This window comes from Entelurus aequoreus, linkage group LG05 (assembly GCF_033978785.1).
Source record: "Entelurus aequoreus isolate RoL-2023_Sb linkage group LG05, RoL_Eaeq_v1.1, whole genome shotgun sequence".
Classification (NCBI taxonomy): Eukaryota; Metazoa; Chordata; class Actinopteri; order Syngnathiformes; family Syngnathidae; genus Entelurus; species Entelurus aequoreus.
The window spans coordinates 64,500,823-64,521,796 of NC_084735.1; the positions used below are offsets into that span (position 1 = coordinate 64,500,823).

The 20,974-nt window shown below is 36.7% G+C and overlaps 1 pseudogene; it reads left to right on the forward strand.

The window, feature by feature from the left end:
- Positions 1-20,974, forward strand: part of LOC133650892 (neurexin-2-like) — a 489,617-nt pseudogene that overhangs the window by 223,251 nt on the left and 245,392 nt on the right.

Genomic DNA, 20,974 nt, shown 5'->3' on the forward strand with positions numbered 1-20,974 from the left:
TCCCGGTATTCAGCGCCTCTCCCGACAACCTCCCGGCAGAGATTTTCTCCCGACAAACTCCTGGTATTCAGCCGGAGCTGGAGGCCACGCCCCCTCCAGCTCAATGCGGACCTGAGACTGAGTGGGGACAGCCTGTTCTCACGTCCGCTTTCCCACAATATAAACAGCTTGCCTGCCCAATGACGTCATAACATCTAGGGCTTTTAGAGAGTAGAGTGCACAACTGCACACACATGGCGACGCCGTCGACAAGCAAGATGAAGAAATACGCTTGCAAGTTCCAAAACGAATGGAAACAAGAATTTCAGTTCATCCAGGACAGTTCGAAGGGGAAGGTGAATGTTGCCTGTAAATTTTGTAGAACAGACTTCTCCATTGAACGCGGTGGCCGAAATTATATACTATTACTCATCATGAACGGAGAAGTTAAACAGGACAATACTGCCATCTAATGGTTAGCCACCGGAACACTGACATTCAAGTATTTCTTTTATTTATATGTAAATAAAATAATATATATATATATATATATATATATATATATATATATATATATATATATATATATATATATATATATATATATATATATATATATATATATATATATATATAGCTAGAATTCACTGAAAGTCAAGTATTTCATATATATATATATATATAAATATATATATATATATATATTTATATGAAATACTCGAGTTGGTGAATTCTACCTGTAAATAACCACGCCCCCAACCACGCCCCCTGCCCCCAACCACCCCCCCACTCCCTACCCCCACCTCCCAATATTGGAGGTCTCAAGGTTGGCAAGTATGATATAGTTCATGTTCTGCAGTGGTTCTAAAAATGCAGCATTACATGTAAAGTTGGACATTTCAGGAAGTTCATTCAATGATCAACCTCAAAACACGGCTGATAGCATTTCAATAAGCAAGTGAGAAAATGGGTCAAGAAAGCAGACTAATAACCTTTTATATTCATCGTAAATATTGTACATTTTTAAGCATTTTAACTTAATGTCATAAACTAGAAATATTCTGATCAGTTTTATGCTGCCGAGATCAGCCGATTACCAATAGAGATACTGATCAATGTATTTATGGTGAGTGCTATTAACAGTTTAACAATATCAACACATTATTTAAACAAGTTCCTTATTTTATTTTATTAGATACAGTTGTTAGAGAATAACAAAGTCAATAGTACACAATAACTAAACAAAATAAAAGACTATCATCTACTACTCATTTTAATCCTTGGGGTTTCGCACTGAAAGTCCTCCTGTGTCCAGGGAGTTATATCCTGAGTTTGTAAACAGTAATAAAAATGAGGAAAAAAATATTTTGTGATAGTGAAAAAATATTAATCTGATCACTGTAGTATTGACCATATGCTGATACTAATTGATTGATTGATTAAAACTTTTATTAGTAGATTGCACAGAATAGAAACAGTAACAGAAGTGTAGACAGAACATGTTAAAAGACAAAGTAAGCAGATATTAACAGTAAATGAACAAGTAGATTAATAATTCATTTTCTACCAATTGTCCTTAATAATGTTGACAAAATAATAGAATATAAATGACACAATATCTTACTGCATACGTCAGCAGACTAATTAAGGAGCCTTTGTTTGCTTACTACTAAAAAACAAGTTGTCTAGTATGTTCACTATTTTATTAAAGTACTAAATTGCAATAAGAAACATATGTTTAATGTTCCCTAAGATTTTTTGTTACAATAAAGCCAGTAATGCAATTTTTTTTGGGGTCCCCTTTATTTAGAAAAGTACCGAAAATTATTGAAATAATTTTGGTACCGGTACCAAATTATTGGTATCGGGACAACACTAAAATGTTGTGTAAGTACTGAATGTTAAAAAGATTGAATCGATGGAGATGATGATTTATTCACAAACAGACACCAGCCATCTTTGTTGTAAAACATACTTCCAAACAGTCTCGAATTCACAGCACACATGTAATGTTTCTATTATCTTATTTTGATTGGGGGCAAAACAAATTACCTTTTTAACAAATAAGAAGTTAACACAATATTGTTAATTGTTCCACCCTATACAGTTTCCATCCCTGATCCATGTATTATTATTACCACATTTACATGCACAAGGCAGGACTAGACCACATTTCATACCTAAATGACACTAAATCCCAGCTCAAGAGTTATGTATTAAAGAATTATCAGTATCATGAGATTGCCAAAGCTTTTAAGTGTCTTATTATGGAAACGGTGCTGCTTCATTGATGTGACTCACTCTTCATTTTGATGCAGATTATTTGAGGCCACATTGCAATGTGTGTATGTATGTAAAATCCCCTCCACCACCCTCATCTCTTCTTGTGTCACTTGGTGGTGATGACTTTGAGACTGTCAGATATCAGATTGCATGCTGCTTTTGTGATGACCGTCTACAAATGCTTCAGGCCTTTTCTGCCATCTGCTGCAAATTATGAAAACTGCAATGTGAGTTTAAAAAAAATAATGGACTTACTGTGAAATGAAAGCTTATTTTCATTTTGTGAGCTTAGATCCCAAACATGAATGGTGTGTTTTATGGTTTGAAAAAGTGCTCATAAATGTTAATTATTGTGTTGTGTAGTCAATATCTATAACATTTCTGGACAATGGAATGACTTTTTTTTTTCTAGGCACTACAGGAAAAAAAATACACATCTATACTGCGGCTTTCAAAAATAATGAGTTAAATTATGTGATTAATCACATAAGAATAGAGCATTTATCATGTACAAGACAATATTATTTGTTTGTCATTGCACCCAAAAATTACAATAATTGTTTCAAAATTTCAAAATACATCCCGACTGGACTTAATATAATATAACTGTTACCAAGTTTTTGAGCAAATAAATGACATACATTCAAGTAAAACCTTTTTTAAATGTTCTTGCATGACATTCTTACAGTAAAATTGCATTGGTGTATAAATATGTGGCTCTTTTTTAAGTTAATTGAAATTAACAAATCAAGGCATAGCCTCTGATTAATAATGAGCAATCCAAATTCAAAAGTTTCATTAATCAGATTTTTTTTTTAAATCATTAGACAGCACGAAATTATATTAAAGTTAAAAAGTACCAATGATTGTCACACACACTAGGTGTGGTGAAATTATCCTCTGCATTTGACCCATCACCCTCACCCCCTGGGAGGTGAGGGGAACAGTGAGCAGCAGCAGTGGCCGTGCCCGGCAATCATTTTTGGTGATTAAACCCCCAATTTCAACCCTTGATGCTAAGTGACAAGCAAGGAGGTAATGGGTCACATTTTTATAGTCTTTGGTTTGAACTCACGACCTACCGATTTTGAAATAATTACACCACTATTTAATTATATAAGACAGAAAAAACGATTACAAGTTGTGCTTTAGAGTGGATTTTTTTTCAGACCCCACTCTTACAAAACTGTATTCTTCTTGTTTAAACTAAAATAAAGATGTATAGATATTTTCTTATAAATGAATGTCCTACACCACTATAGTGAGTTGCTCAAAAAGTGTAAAAATTGTCCATAAAATGCTTGAAAAGGTATACAATTAGACCTTAGAACTGACATATAAACCTAAAAATGAGAGTTTAAATCTTATAGGCACTCTAAACTACTTGAAAATGTCTCATTTTAAAGTTGGGAAGTGATTGTAGCTTATTCAAAGACTTCACTATCATAAATGTTTAATGAGAATCATTGCATTAAACATTGCAGTACAGTATATCTGCTCATGGGATAATACTTGAAAAAATAATTTTGATATAATCTTCAGAATAGTCCATGTACAGCCTAAAAAGCTGTATAGATTTACAATTCACTGACGATAAGTCAACACGCAGCCATTAGTTGATATGTTATGTAGTGAAGCTACGTAGCTTAACTACATGTCCCAGGAGCTTGGCGGTAGCGTCACTACTTTTTGAACGAGGAGCGATTTTCTGTAGCTTAATTATTTTTAGACCCATGTAGTAAGGTAGCTTACATCAAAGCTACAAGCTACAAAGAGAGAAAATGGACTGCGAATCAAAAAAAATAAATTTAAATACAGAGAAAATACAACGACCTGGACGAAGGAGAACTTCCATACATATGGAGAAAATCTATAATGATTGGTTGGTGTTCGTTGATGTATATGAAGGTTCCCATTCATCCAGGTCATTGTCATCTCGGCCATTCAATTGATCGCAACTGAACTGCTTGGTTTGTCGTGGAAGGCGTTTCGCCGCTCATCCGAGTAGGCTTCATCAGTTCATGCTCATAGATTTAAAATGATCTAGTTCAGCGGCTGGTGCCAAAACCCCAAATATTTATACTCAAAAACCATATGTATCAGGTCTATCTGAGAAATTCAGAATAATTTTTAACCAACACAACATCCCAGTATACTTCAAACCAGGCAACACCCTGATACAGAGACTAGTGCATCCTAAAGACCGGACTATTTTGGACTGGTAGTTGTCGATCCACAGCGATCGTTCTGCCACACATACCTCAATGCTAACGAGGGGAATTTACACTTCAACGACCGTCGTTAGCTTTTACAGTTAAATTGCTCGTTTGTATTAAAACAGTTGTTTTTCTCACTACGATAGGGCGAAACCATCCTTGCCCAGGCTCACCCTCCTTGTTTTCGGAGTATAAATATTTGGGGTTTTGGCACCAACCGCTGGACTACATCTGACCAATCTAAGTCTATGAGCATGAACTGATGAAGCCTACTCGGATGAGCGGCGAAACGTCTTCCATGACAAACCAAGCAGTCCAGTTGGATTGATTGAATTCCCTGAGATGTTCGTTTGATGAGTTACAATTAGCTAAGTTTAGGGCGAAACATTACAGACTGGCCAATCAGAGGTAAGATAAGGCAGATCATCAAAACCAGGAATCAAAATCATAACACACACGCACTCATGTCACATTACAACTAGGGAGTCGGAGAGAAAGGGATGCTTCAAGCTGATGACTCCAAAAAAAAAGAAACATACTTGAAAATGGCAGAGGGATTCTCTCCTGCAGATTAAATTGTTCCTCTAGTGATGAAGACGACGTCCAGTCAACCCACAATAATATGTGTCCTTGGCCATATTTAGACAAATATGTCTGTGTTTAGAGAAAACAATGTCCATAACCTTAGTTTTTAGTTGTTTACTCTGTAAAACAAAATCATATCTGCTCTATTCATTCACACAACACAAGACACAATTAACACAAATTTAGGAAGACACATGAAGTTTAACTGAGTTCATGAAAAGCTGTACTGCACATAACCAGTACCAACTGGTCCCAAACAAAACACAAGTCATTGTTTTCTTTTGTCAAGATATAGAGATATTCTGTTGTTTGTTTGTTTTGTTTTTTTTACTGCAGGCATTATTTACATTATAGGAGTGGGCCACAGAAAAGGCAAACTAAAATAAATACATACAGTGGGGTGCGGGGACTCCTAGAGGTAGTTGTATAGTGTCCCCAGCTGAATGACAGATAGTTAAAAGTAATTGACCCTTATTGGGTCTATTTGTACACTCTCAGTTACATTAACATTGATATTTTACACGTGGGCCGATAGTTAGAAATACCGTTAAATGGGGGTCTGTAGCGTAATGCATCATCCTGGTGGTCGTATTTATATATATATATATATATATATATATATATATATATATATATATATATATATATATATATATATATATATATATATATATATATATATATATATATATATATATATATATATATATATATATATATATATATATATATATATATATATATATATATATATATATATATATATATATATATATATATATATATATATAATGTCCAGGGTGTACCGCCCAAGTGAAGCTGGAGCTGGGATAGGCTCCAGCACCCCCCGCGACGTCTGTGTGTGTGTGTAGCTTTGATGTAGCGTGTAGTGTAGCTTGCTACAATTCACTGGGAATAGCTTCCCCTGTAGTTTAGCTACATTTATTCGAGAGTAACTTGTAGCTCATAGTTTTCTACACTTTCCAAGTAGCTTGCCCATCACTGACTGTTTCCCATCCAACATGTTGTAGCTTGAGAGGTGCTGCAAAGAGGAATGGGTGAAACTGCCCAAAGATAGGTGTGTCAAGCTTGTGGCATCTTATTCAAAAATATTTGAGGCTATGATTGCTGCCAAAGGTGCATCAACAAAGTATTGAGCAAAGGCTTTGAATACTTATGTACATGTGATTTTTGTTTTTGTTTTTTATCTTTCATAAAGTTTAAAAGCGCTGTGAATACTTTCTAGATGCACTGTGCACTTACTTTTGTGATATACTGCAGTGCATGTGTACTTAAAGCAAACACGGCCTCATACCCTAAAGACGAGCTCCACACTGCCTGGTTCTCACGCCTAAATTGCTGTCTGTCCCCTGCACAGACGCCACTGTGGTGAGCTACGACGGCAGCATGTACCTGAAGGTGATGCTGCCCAGGACGCTGCACACGGAGGCCGAGGACGTGTCCCTGCGTTTCATGTCCCAGAGGGCCTTTGGGCTGCTGGTGGCCACCACGTCACAGCAGTCAGCAGACACCCTGCGCGTGGAGCTGGACGCGGGCCGACTCAAGCTGACGGTCAACTTGGGTAATGCTGCATCAGCAGATACGCCGGCAGATAATATCTCAGCTGACCTTTTTGCAGGAAGAGTCACCCCAGCTGGTGGTCTCCTGATATTAGTCTGCTGTCACATTCTCCCATACCATCATACTGTACAACTACAGTTGCTTTAAAAGGGACATACATCTCTTGATATTTCCTGGACTCATTTTTTTCCCATTCAATTTAGCTCCAATTAGGGAATTGCATCACACACAGATTGGGGGTTATTTTGATAACTAGGGATTGTGATAATCAGTGGCTGCGTTTGATTAGCATTCAGTAGTTTATCTACCGCTGCATGCACTTTCAAATGTAGGGTGCGCTACTTATAGTAGATATTGGTGTAAATTACACATTAATGCAGATTAATCCACCATTATTATTCATCTGAATAACCCACCTGGAGTGCAGAATGACTCAAAATCCTAAAAAATGTCTTTGGCAACTCATTTCGGGCAGTTTGTGCAAGTAGTGTTCGCAAAAAATGCATGGTTTATGCGGTGGTGGGAGGCTGCAGAACCTAACAAATTAATATGGAAGACGACAAACAACGTTTGAACCTATCTGGGAAATATGAGTATTTGGCACACTGAGGAAAGACTTTTCTTTACAACTTCCATCGTAAAATAGCATTTTAATAACACACAATGATTAACAGGTTCACATTAATTCTGAGAAATGTTTGTTAATTATAATATTCCAAAAAAAGCGCAGTTCCCCTTTAACACCATGTACAGTCTTGGTCAAAAGTTTACATACACTTGTAAATAACGTAATGTCATGGCTGTCTTGAGTTTCCAATAATTTCTACAACTCTTTTTTTTGTGATATAGTGATTAGAGCACATACTTGTTGGTTACAAAAAAACAATCATATAGTTTGGTTATTTTATGAATGTATTATGGGTCTACTGAAAATGTGACCAAATCTGCTGGGTCAGAAGTATACATAGAAAAATGTTAATATCTGGTTACATGTCCCTTGGCAAGACCACAGAACTTTCCTCCAGAAGGTCTTATCTTTGTCCATGTGATGTCAGATGAAACAAAAATTGAGCAATACCCAGCAATAAGTTTGGAGGAGAAAAGGTGAGGCCTTTAATCCCAGGAACACCTTCCCTACCGTCAAGCATGGTGGTGGTTGTGTTATGCTTTGGGCCTGTTTAGCTGCCAATGGAACTGGTGCTTTACATAGAGTAAATGGGACAATGAAAAAGGAGGATTACCTCCAAATTCTTCAGGACAACCATAGGTTGGGTATTGGGCGCAGTTGGGTGTTCCAACAGGACAATGACCCCAAACACACGTCAAAAGCGGTAAAGGAATGGCTGAATCCGGCTAGAATTAAGGTTTTAGAATGCCCTTCCCAAAGTCCTGACTTAAACGTGTGGACGATACTGAAGAAACAAGTCCTTGTCAGAAAACCAACAAATGTAGCTGAACTGCACCAATTTTGTCAAGAGGAGTGGTCAAAAATTCAACCAAAAGCTTGCCAGAAGCTTGTGGATGGCTACCAAGAGCGCTTTATTGCAGTGAAACTTGCCAAGGGACATGTAACCAAATATTAACATTGCTGTATGTATACTTTTGACCCAGCAGATTTGGTCACATTTTCAGTAGACCCATGATAAATTCATAAAAGAACCAAACTTCATGAATTTTTTTGTGACCAACAAGTATGTGCTCCAATCACTCCATCACAAAAAAATAAGAGTTGTAGAAATGATTGGAAACTCAAGACAGCCATGACATTATGTTCTTTACAAGTGTATGTAAACTTTTGACCACGACTGTACATGGTGTTAAAGGGGAACTGCACTTTTTTTGGTATATTGCCTATTGTTCACAATCATGAGGATGTCGCGGTTGCTTGTGTAGCCCTTTGAGACACTTGTGATTAAGGGCTATATAAATAAACTTTGAATAATTGTTGATTATGAGAGACAAGAACACATGTCTTTTTTTTTCAGGATTTTAAAGATGATAAACGCTTGGAAGATGCAGCTAATAATAGTCCTCTAAGACAACTTCATAACCCTCCATTAACGTTTTATATACACACTGCAAGTCTATATAAAATTTAGTAACAGACACATTTATAAAAATATGTAATATGTACAATTTTTTCCGTATTTTGGTCATTTTATGCGCAGCCAAAATGTATTATTCGGTGCATTTATTTCCATTTCCATAGCTGTCCTTTCCGACTTCCTACAACCAAATTGTTCCTACTCCCGGAATCAAACGCGAGTGTGGTTTCTAATCAAGGCAGACTTGGTAACGAACAAGAAAGACGATTATTTTTGGACAAATGAGGATTCATAACTTTATCTTTTTGAAACTAAAAATACGGAGGATGAACTGCTGCTAATAGAAGCGAGCACGAAGAAGAGGCTGAAACGTTGGAGCAGACGGAGTGCGAAAGAGTGTGACATGGTCACGCTGCGAATCTGGAACTTTGAGCCAAGCTATGCCGAATTAATGGATTGTTTACCCAAATCAACTCAAAACATCCCCGGCCAGCTGGACCAAACGGACAACTGTCCATCGAGTGAGTCACACTTTATATTGATCATGGTACATGCATCACCGTACACTACAGTACATACGCTATCGACCTAGCTGTGTACAGACAAAACATGAAATGTGGGCTAATACTTTACAGATACGGTCCCATGATTGGTTATGTTTTTCAGTCAGTACAGATTGGTGTCTTATCGCAATGTTGTGCATTACAAACTCAAACGTGTTTCGTGCTGACGTAGAAGCTAGCTTATGTCTTTCCGTAGTTAACTGTTACGGCTAATACCCTAGCACGCCAATGTCTTACTACGCTAGAATAAGAGTTCCTTAGTGTTCGCTCTTACAATAACAATGTCACTACAGTTTGGTTATTACACAGGTAACGGAATGTAAATGAAAAAACTATTTTTGATGGTTTTTGAATGCATTTTTAAAGTGATTTAGAGGTAGGATGGATTGCTCCCATTAGCTGCATTGCTAGCCAGCAAGAACAAGCCGATTTTTAGGTTAGAATGCGGAAAAAAACAAAATACTTTGGTCTTCTTGTCTCTCATAAAGATTGTGAACAATAGGCAAAATTCCAAAAACTAAAAGTGAGTCACCCTTTAAAGGTGATTAATTATCAATTAACTAATTACTTCCCTCTTTTTCTTGAGGCGCAAAATGAAACACCATTAATATTAAGGATGTGAATCTTGCAACAACTCACAATTTGACTCGATTTTGAGTCTTGGTGTGTCGTTTCAATTCAGAATCGATTGTCGATTTCAATCCATTCTGGCAATATTAAATTTAGTATTACAATTATTGTAAAACTTTTCAAAATGTTATGAGTTACAAAAGTATATCTTGGGTGCTATATACATGAAGTGAGTATGTGCGGAGATGTCCTAGTAATTTATTTTTAAAACTGATTTTTTTAAATCAATTTTCTAAAATTATTAATCGATTTAGAGTCAGAATGAATAGGAATCGCAATTCAGATGTGAATCGTTTTTTCTCAACACTCATAGTTACAGTATTATAGCTTACTGATGGATGATATGTAATTTTGAATGATAAAAATTAATCCACAGCAACCACTGTGATTGGAGGGGAACTTCACTTTTTGGGGAATTTCGTTCACAATCATTAATGAGAAACAAGATGACGGGTGTATTTAAAAAAAAAAGCATTTTAACTCGTAAATAAATTTAAATACAAGTCTGCTTACAATGGAGCCAATGGGAGGTCCTCTATTCTGTCATCCGCTATAAATCCCTCTCTATAACCATCCAAAAACCGCCAACAATACTCCATTTACCTTTCGTGACTTGAATATTTACCAAGCATTAGCTATACTGTCATTATATATATATATATATATATATATATATATATATATATATATATTTTTTTTTAATAATGTCCTGCCCAGCTTCTCGGGCAAATCATATAGCAGATGTAGATGCCCATATCGGCTGTCATTATAAGCGCTAACGCAGACAAACTATTTATAGCAGCACCGTGATCACAGAGAGGTAACTAGCTTGTGCTGCTATGTAGACATGATTGACTGGTGAGCTTCTTTCTCGTCTTGAAGCTGGTGAAAGTGTATCATGGATCATAAATAATGCCTCTCACCTTGATAGTATAAGGATGAGGACATACTCCGACGAGTTGGTCAACTTTGGCATCCAATTTAAACCCCGAAATGGCGAGAAAGACACGAAAAGTCGCTTGGTCTTTGCTTGGTTCAACCCCCACTTTTTCTTCGCAAGGATTATGAGTCATTTTTCATCTGGGAACATCCCAGCAGTCAAAGAAAAAGAAAAAGCAGTCGGCATCCTAGTGACAGCAGATAGTAATAAGTAAAGTTGTCAAAGGAAAAAGCGAACGTTGTGATGCCTTTTTTAAATTAATGCGCCGCCCGCCGTATGCTTAAAATTTTCAAAATACGTAAATATTAAATGTTATTTTGAATGTGCCCGTTACTACATTACATATATACTTAAAGCATGTACTGTATATGAAACTTTAATGGAGGTGTTTGAATGTTTTTTAAGCGCTTAATAGGCAGAATAGAGCGGATCCCGTAGGCTCCATTGTAAGAGGATGTTTGATCGCATTTATTTACGATTTAGAATGCATTAAAAAAAGAAAAACATGTATATTTGTCCTACATAAGGATTGTGAATAATATGCAAAATTCCCCCCAAAAAGTTGAGTTTTCCTGATTAAAATTGTAAATCATTTTTTAGCTCTATTGCATTGCAATGCATTAGCATTATTTTATTTATACAAAGTTTAAATGTCGCCTGCTCGTGTCGTTTTTGTGCTTTAAGTAATTTAACAACCGGGATTAATTAAGCATTTGAGGTCTTAATTTTTTTAATGTAAAATTTGCAATTATGTTCTGTTATTGTAAATGTTTCAATAATTATAATAATAATAAAAAAATAAAAAATAAATAAAAATATATATATATTCACACGATCAGAATTGTCTAAAAATGAGAGTGTAAGTCATTTTAAATGTCTTTGTGATGTTATTATAGTTTTTTTGGCATATAGCACAAGAGATTGTTGCCTTTTTAAGCAACTATGGTCTTCTCTTTCTGTCTCTGCCTGTCTCACACTCTGTTGTCTGTCTCTCTCTCTCTCTCTCTCTCTCTCTCTCTCTCTCTCTCTCTCTCTCTCTCTCTCTCTCTCTCTCTCTCTCTCTCGCTCTCTCTCTGAGTTCATGCTGTGGTCAGGTCCTGTCTGACCGTCTCTCAGCTCTTTCAGCCCTTCAATGGCTTGTCTGCAGTTCAAGGAGAAAGCAGTCAGAGACCACATTTATCATCACGTGCCGCCACATATTACCTTTAGAACGCACACGTGGCCATTGTACGGACTTGGCCACTTCACGTACACAGGCCCGTCACGTTTAGTGTTGTCTCGCTGGGATCGGGGTGCCATTGATGCACACACACATACACACACACACACACACACACACACACACACACACACACACACACACACACACACACACACACACACACACACACACTCACACACTCACACTGTGGTCTCTGGCTGTCTATATCCACTGCTCTGTGATGGTTGACAGCTCGAGAGCACTTCTCAGCCACGTGATGTAGCCTATTCATGCACTTGCATGGGTTTCATTATTCACAACATGCAAATAATTAGTGAGCAGGGATCTATTTCAAGCCCAAGTAAATTATATATTGGATTTTAGATGACATTAAGCGCTTGTATGCTCAGGCAAATGGCAGCTGACCGCAGTGTCAGGTTCAGCGTGGCTGCAGGTTGTGCAAATCGCCTCTTTCCTCTGCAGTTAACGTGCAAAAAGCATTAGCACCATGCAGACCCTCACTATGAGCAGGGAACATCTCAGCTCACTTCAGTGCAACGGTGAAGAAGGAGCTTGGTTGGCTTGGAACAACACATTGTCAAATATTTGATTAGGAAAAACAATATAGCAATTAAATTAATGAATTGATTAATTAATTATTATTATTTTTAATCCAGTCTTTCAGTCTGCTAGCTATACCTCCTGTATTTTACACACTGACATGTCAAAATATTAAGTACACCTGCACAATGTACTACAATCCAAAAGAAACATTTAATATCAGGAGAGGTTTTCATTGACCAATATGTTCAATATTTGTATTTTCTCTAAATGGCACCAGTAGACTTCAGGGGAGGGGCAGCAGCTTGGAAAAATAAAAATAAACAGAATTTATCATTTTTTTCCCCAACTGCAGAGCTAATTTCCGATATATTTAAAGGCAATTTTTAGGTCTCACTGTAAACAAGTAAACAGCTGAAAGCCGATTCAGAAAATTAAAAAAAACACAATTGCCTATGCATTTGATTATTACATTTGTTTCCGTACAATGTGATGGATAACTTACTTTGAAATCATAGGTCAAGGTGACAAGCAGATAAATATTTATTTTAGAGTTTGTACATACCATTTTTTTTCTACCTGAGTTATTACATTAAAAATGATAAGTACTTTAATGACGCATTCAGTTCCAGTATTTCACAGACCACATGAACTGATGCTGCGGGCCAAATACGTGATATACACAATAAATGAAACTGGCGTGGTACTGCAGCTGAATTATCTTATTCAGCAAACTTGAAGCATAATTATAAACATGCTGTTAATAAGTGACATTGTGGAGGGGTACCTAATGAAGTGTCCAGTGAGTGATATGAAAGACAGGTTTTAGAGACACGTGAGCTCTAAAAAGGTCATAAACTGACATGGCAGGAGCATGTGGAGTTATTTTAGCTGTTGTGGCCATTACCTCCACTTCCAATGTATAGGCCATTGTGCTGAGTCTATGCGTTTTGCACAGCAGCTTTACCGCACCATCCTCAAAGCGAGTATCACCATGGTAACTGCCATCTACTCTCCGAATCCAGGCAACCCAATCCGAGGTGGTAACAGTGCGAGGGAAACGAGTGTTTCACCTCTTCTTTCAAAGTGCTCATTGATCGGCTACATTCCCCCGTAGCGCACGCTGAGATGTTCCCTTCCATTCACTGTTTCTTCTCTTAATGACATTTGCACAGCGGGAGGGAGGAAAGTGGCGCTTTAGACTCTCGAGGCTGTCCCCGGATGGTGGGCTCTGAGAAGCACTCACATGTTCTGCAGAATTGTACCATGAAGGATGTGAAATATGCTCTCCTCCCTTTTTTATTTCCTTCTGTTAATCTCACCATTTCACTCTCTTTCTCACCAGATTGTATCAGGATAGACTGTAACCTCAGTAAGTGTCTCCTACCGTTTTTACACTATTGTGATGCCAAACAAAACACAGCTGCTCTTATGTGAAGCTAACATCCTTGTGCCCTACAGTGTATGCCTAATTCTCACCAGACAGAATATCGGTTACGCCTGCATTATCCAATGCTATCAACACGTGGGGTCTATGAAATAACTCATTTTTATTTCATTTTCCACAATGTGTTTGTTATTGTAGTTGTAGTTTGCAGTGATGTGAAGTTGCACCGCATCATACTGTACTGTCATTTTTGAAACTAAATAGAGTAATGAAAATATTAGACACATTTCACAATATTATGTAGTACACCTCCGAATCTTTGTAAAGTACAATCAATATTATTGATAAACCGCTATTTTTGATGAAAAATAGATCCCTCTGGTTTCAGATTGGGCAGGTGTTTAGTTTAATTATTATTGTTATTAATGTTAGTAGTAGTAATAGCACTATTAGTTTAGTTTTTTTAAATTTACTTTCTTGCAATAACCTTGGAATGGCAGGATAAAAAATTGTGCCAAACAGTTTAAGAATATGAATAATATTAATATGTGTAATGGTAATCATAATAATTGAAAAAATACATTTAATTGTACTATGAATAATAATAGCTGTTATTATTATTATTATTACTATTATTATTATGGATGTTTTACAATACTAATAATAATACCAACAATAATGGCAATTGTTATTATTGTTATTATTATTACTGTCATCAACAATAACAATTTTATGTTTATAATAACAACCATAAAAATATGTATTATGTGTAAAAAATAAATGTAATAATTATATTATAATAATGTCATAGGGATTTTAATACCCACCATTAATCTTGTTGTTATTTTTGTTTTATTATTACTATAAATATTAGTAGTCGTAGTAATTAAAATAACAATTATTATAATGGTTGCAATGATAATTATTATTACATAAATTATTATTATTAATATTATTATTATTGATGTTTTTACAAGAATAATAATAACATACCTATTGTTATTATTATTATTATAAAACTAATAATATTTTTAATTCCCTACTAATAACTATTATATTAATGATTATATTTATTATTTAAAAAATATATAAAGATTATACAGTATAATAATTGTATAGGAATTATAATAATCATTCTTAATGTTGTATTATCAATATTATTATTGTTGTTATTATTATTATTATTATTATTATTATTACCGGTATTATTAATACATGAATGTTAGTATTATATTTTCAGTATGCTTTTATTTTTCGTTATTTAAAAACAATTTTTTTAAAATAATTTACTTTCTTGCAATAACCTTATTTTTGGAATGGCAGGATTTTCAATCCCGGTCTTGTTTTTTTATGATAATACAAGTGCACCTACTATTGTGGTTCTTTTCTAAGGCCATGCCTTTGCCTTTCATTGATCTACATTTGAGTGTAAATGTATACATCCAATATATTCCACACTTGGCATCCAATATAGTCCTGTGACCAATTAGCTCACATTACTGATGTCTGTCGATAATAGCATCAGTAAACAGCATTTATCTTTTGTGAGAAAAGCCCGACTCATCCTCAGTTTAGACATGGCGCCGTGTTGCTAATCCTACTCCAGCAGCAGAGCTGGAGATTTTACTGCCGTGCATCTAATCAATAGATGAGTATGAGACACGATTATCAGGGCCATCAGGAGGAAGATAGCACTGCTCGCTGCCAATTCATCCCATTTAGAGCCGGCTCTCTCACTGCTGAAAGATGATCTATTTATAGATGCTTTAATCATGATATGTCTGGTGGAATACTCTTATGCAAATTTAACTGAATACATGTTTGACTCGAACCAGTCATCCTGCATCACCACTCATTTGCTATCCTGCGTTAATGCAAGATGCCGTAGTCACTTTCATCGGTACCTGTTAAAGACTAGGTCAGCCTAAAACTATACCATCCAGTATGTTGGAGAGAGAAGCGTAATACAATTAATCACAGTTTTTGTATGTTCAAAATAAATGAATTTATTGTGTTTTTTTATGCAATGGATTCATTGGACTATTTTGGAGTTATTGCTGTTACCTGAAAGATGCAGTCTTGACTACAGTGTAAAAAAGTACCAAAAAGCACCCTCTCTGATATAAATCCATGCAAAATGTCTATGGATTCTATGTAAAGTCATCACAATATTTGATTGCCAGCCACAAGCTATTCAAGTAGGATTTATGAAAACAATAGCATCCACTTTTGACTGTGTATTTTCAGTATGTATGTTGTTTTATTTAACAGGATGCAGCATGCTCAACATCAAATAAATCTTTAGAAAACGGGTTCTTAACCTTTTTGACCTCGGGGCCCAACCTTTCCACGACAGAGGGTTCCAGGGCCCGCTAAAATATTAACACTGGATTAGTAATCTTGCTCTTGACTTTAATCATATTTAATAATTATATCTAACCTACTTACAGTTTAACAGAATAAACTTTGTCAAATGATATGAAAGCATTTGTTAATCACAAAGTTTATTATTAAGGCATAAACCAGGCTGATTACCCAAATAAATACTACTGTAATCAAATATACTGCAAAAGAAGTAACTCATACAGTGGTGCGGTGAGGTTAATGTCTGGTGAGGCACGACTGCATCATCACAGTCAGATTTACAAACATATGAACCTGCAGTGCAGGTGTACCTAATGTTGTGTCCCTGCGGTCGTTCGTGGCTCCTGCAGCGCGAGCATTGTTGTTTTTGCACTTTTTGGCTTCTTGTTAAATGACTTTTTTTGGGTGGATTCGGTCTTGCACGTGGAGGGTTTGAGTGTGGGCTTTGGTTGGTGTGGCCGCGGCGCTCCCGTCGGGGGTGCATTCTGCGGCGGAGGTGCTTGGCACCAGGAGGCGGGGTTATGAGACGAGCCTCACACAGTGTGTCTTCGCAGCAGTTTTATGAATGCTCAGCACTTTACACACATACAGTTGTTGACAAAATACACTGTACACCTCAGCTAACTAAACTATGGAAATGTATAATATAATTCATATAGCAATACGGTCTCACTGCACAGCAGGCCAGCAGTTAGCCGAGTCATTGCGCACAATCCATGTTGAGGCACAACGCAGTGACTTTAAATGGAAAATAACTTTAGTATAATCACTGGATACATATAACAATTTAATTTTTTTTTTTTTCTTTTTACTTTTTTTTTTCTTTCCATGATGGCATGTGAGGCCGTGCCTCCCCTGCCTCTAGTGACTGCACGCCACTGAACTCATATAAACTGATGAAAAATAGGTGTTGATACAATTACGCAGAGTTGAAATAAATAAATTCTAACTAAATGAATTTTAAAAAATTATTAATATGTTTCTTATCTAAATTAAAGTGCAAATGACAATACAGCTTCATCACTTTAGTCATTATATTTGCGGTTAAGAAACTTCTTTGTAACTTAAGCTCCAGGGGCCGTACTTATCAAGCTTCTTAGAATTACTCCTAAGAAGTCTGCTAAGAGTTGACTTAAGAGTAAATAAATTCTTCGCTGAAAGCTGCACTTAAAAGTTAGTTATCAAGCGTCTTACTCACACTTTCAGCGAAGTGTAGGACTGAATCTTAAGTGTCACACTCAGAGCTGAATTACGACATTACTATGTGCCGTAAACGGAATTTTAGATGACGTCATTTCTGTGTCCATAGAAATGACCAATCACGGAAGGGAATCCGTTGTCTAAGAATAAAGAAATATCTTGGAAATATTTAAGTGGACAATGGGAGTGTATATTTTGACAATAAACTACAAAATAATACAAAACAAACTAGTCCCCGCCGGCACTCACGCTACCGCTCCCTCTCTTCTCTCGCCCACACACTCACTGACGTCACTCACCTCACAGCCACACACATACGCTACTCTCATAACATTTTCTTTCCAATTCATTAATTAGGCAACTAATTTGAAACTGGTGTGGGTGGCTCTATATATACTAGCCCACTGCAGCCACATGCAGAAATCAACAAGGAATCGAAAAGTATTAAATCTGTGACAAAAATAATACCCGCTCTGTCTAAACGATACCGTTTGATCAGCTGCTCGTCATCAAAAAAATCCAGGACATAGTTCCGCTCCCTGAACGTTCGCGCACGTCTCTCTCGCCTCAGTGCCATCCCCTGCTGGCAACTCCTAACCACTTAAGACACCTCTGAAGGTCTCTTAAATATCGTGGAGAGTAGGAGTGATTCTTAGACTTAAGAACGTTGATAAAAAGCTTTTATTCTTAAGTTTGAGAGTAGGACTAAATTTCACAAATTCTCAGGACTTAAGTGTAAAATGGCACTAAGTACGGCCCCAGACTTCTGTTTGTTTGATATTGTCATTACTACAACAAGTGGCGGAAAAGTGTATTACAACTGTGCACCATACAGACCATTTTTTTGCCGGCCCTCACAGGGGTGCTAGCGACCCTATGGTCAATAAATACTGCTTTAGAGCATATTGGGGGTTAAATCACCAAAAATGATTCCCGGGCGCGGCCACCTCTGCTGCTCACAGCTCCCCTCCCCTCCCAGGGGGTGATCAAGGGTGATGGGTCAAATGCAGAGAATAATTTCGCCACACCTAGTGTGTGTGTGACAATCATGGGTACTTTAACTTAACTTAACTTTACCAGTGGTACATGCAAGGTTCATCCAGTTGTTTGTGCACCTGTTGAGATTTAGAATGCATTTTTCCTATTGATAATATAAAAAATCCATAAGGCCGTTTTAAGTAACATTTTAAGATTGTCAAGTGTAAAAAGAAAATAGCGGCTGTATGACATAACAGTTACATAAAAGATGACATATTAAAGAGGTGTAAAGAGAAGAGGCGTATGAATTGTAACTTTATTTCAAGTGTAAACAGAAGTTAACTGGCATTATTACTTTAATAAATGATAATGATAAATGAGTTATACTTGTATAGCGCTTTTCTACCTTCAAGGTACTCAAAGCGCTTTGACAGTATTTCCACATTCACCCATTCACACACACATTCACACACTGATGGAGGGAGCTGCCATGCAAGGCGCTAACCAGCACCCATCAGGAGCAAGGGTGAAGTGTCTTGCCCAAGGACACAACGGGCGTGACTAGGATGGTAGAAGGTGGGGATTGAACCCCAGTAGCCAGCAACCCTCCGATTGCTGGCACAGCCACTCTACCAACTTTGTCTTGTTGCTTTATTCATGTTGTACTGAGCAGTCATGGCAAACATGTGTTGCAATAGTTTACATCTTCTATAGTGTGGTAATCAACACACATTTCCTCTGGGACAGTGGTTCTCAAACTAACTACTGCCCCAGAAAACACTTGGCTCTCCAATTACCGCCATAATGACCCACATTAAAATAGAGTAGCACAGTAGGTCTAAGTATTCATTAAAACAAGTCAGGGGTTTTATTTAACAAGTATTATTGATATTTTTTGCCAGTATAACATTACACACAATGCACAAACAACATCAAACAGTTGATACGACAAAAACAAAACACATTTACGGACTTCTTTTGGCGTACCACTAGATGGAGCCACTAGTGGTAATCGTACCACAATTTGAGAACCACTGCTCTAGGTAACGGTGCCCGGGTTGAGACCCTCTTTTGGCCTCCCCCTCATCCTTGCCTGGCCCCTAGGGAATGTTTGTGAATGTGGCCAGCAGTGTTGGGACTAACGCGTTACAAAGTAACGCGTTACTGTAACGCCGTTAGTGTCGGCGGTAACTAGTAATCTAACGCGTTATTTTTTATATTCAGTAACTCAGTTACCGTTACTACATGATGCGTTACTGCGTTATTTTACGTTATTTTTTATGTAGTATCGGCTAGAAACAGAAGATCTGAGTTACGGTGTCGTTCTTCTGAATCTCTTGTGTCACACGGAGGAGGCGCGCTGTGTGTGTGTCTGAGTGTGGGGAGGGACGGAGGGGAGGGGTGCGCGCAGCAGCATTCGTGAGGGAGGGGCGGAGACAGAGAGAGCGAGAGAGTTGTTAATGCGCATGCGTCACCAGGCTCAGCTTTTTATCGATAGATTTATCAGATTTAATTTTTTATTATCTATAGCATTAGCCCACAGCTAATGTTTAAAGGCCCACAGCACATTCTAAAAATACTATTAAAATAAAAAAAAACATAACAAAATTGAAATAAAAAAGCTTAAAGGTTAAATGTAATTTAGAAAGAGTTGCAATGTTGACTAATAAAACAAAGCTGTTTTTTATTTTTTCAAACTGTCATTGCTCAAAACAAAATATTGAATCATAATCAATGTTATTATGAATTATAGTACACACACGCTGTCAATTCTCTTATATACTCTTTATTTCTAGACTTCTAGGGTGTTTGATTATCACACATCACATAAAGTTCACAAACAAAAAGAGGGATGCTAGTGGGGCAGGCCAATCTTTCCTTATCTCTAAACTAAAACTGGGGAAATGTGTAGAGTGTTCTGGGCTTCAGACATGATTTTATTTCAGAATTTCTTGAGAGAAATAACGCCTGGTTAGGCTTTGGTATGTAAAGTTAAAGTACTTCCTTGGTTTACAGCTATGTTGTTATTATGCTGTTTGTTACTTATGTATGTTATGTTGCAGCTATTTAAAATAGTTTTTTCAATTTGTTCTGGCCTGAAATAAATTGGCCCTTTGAAACATATCTTTGTCTTTGTGTGTTGTATGTAGACCACATTGCTTAGCAGAGTTCAGTGATGCAAATGCATGTCAAGTTGATCAACAGATTGTATTATTCTCCAGTGCAATGACAGTACTGAAATGAAGGCTAAAAGGGCATTAATGGGAGCTTTAAAAAAAAAAGGACAAAAACAAAAGTAACTAAATAGTTACTTTTCACAGTAACGCATTACTTTTTGGTGTAAGTAACTGAGTTAGTAACTGAGTTTCTTTTTAAATAAAGTAACTAGTAACTGTAACTAGTTACTGGTTTTCAGTAACTAACCCAACACTGGTGGCCAGTATCTAAAAACACCACTAAT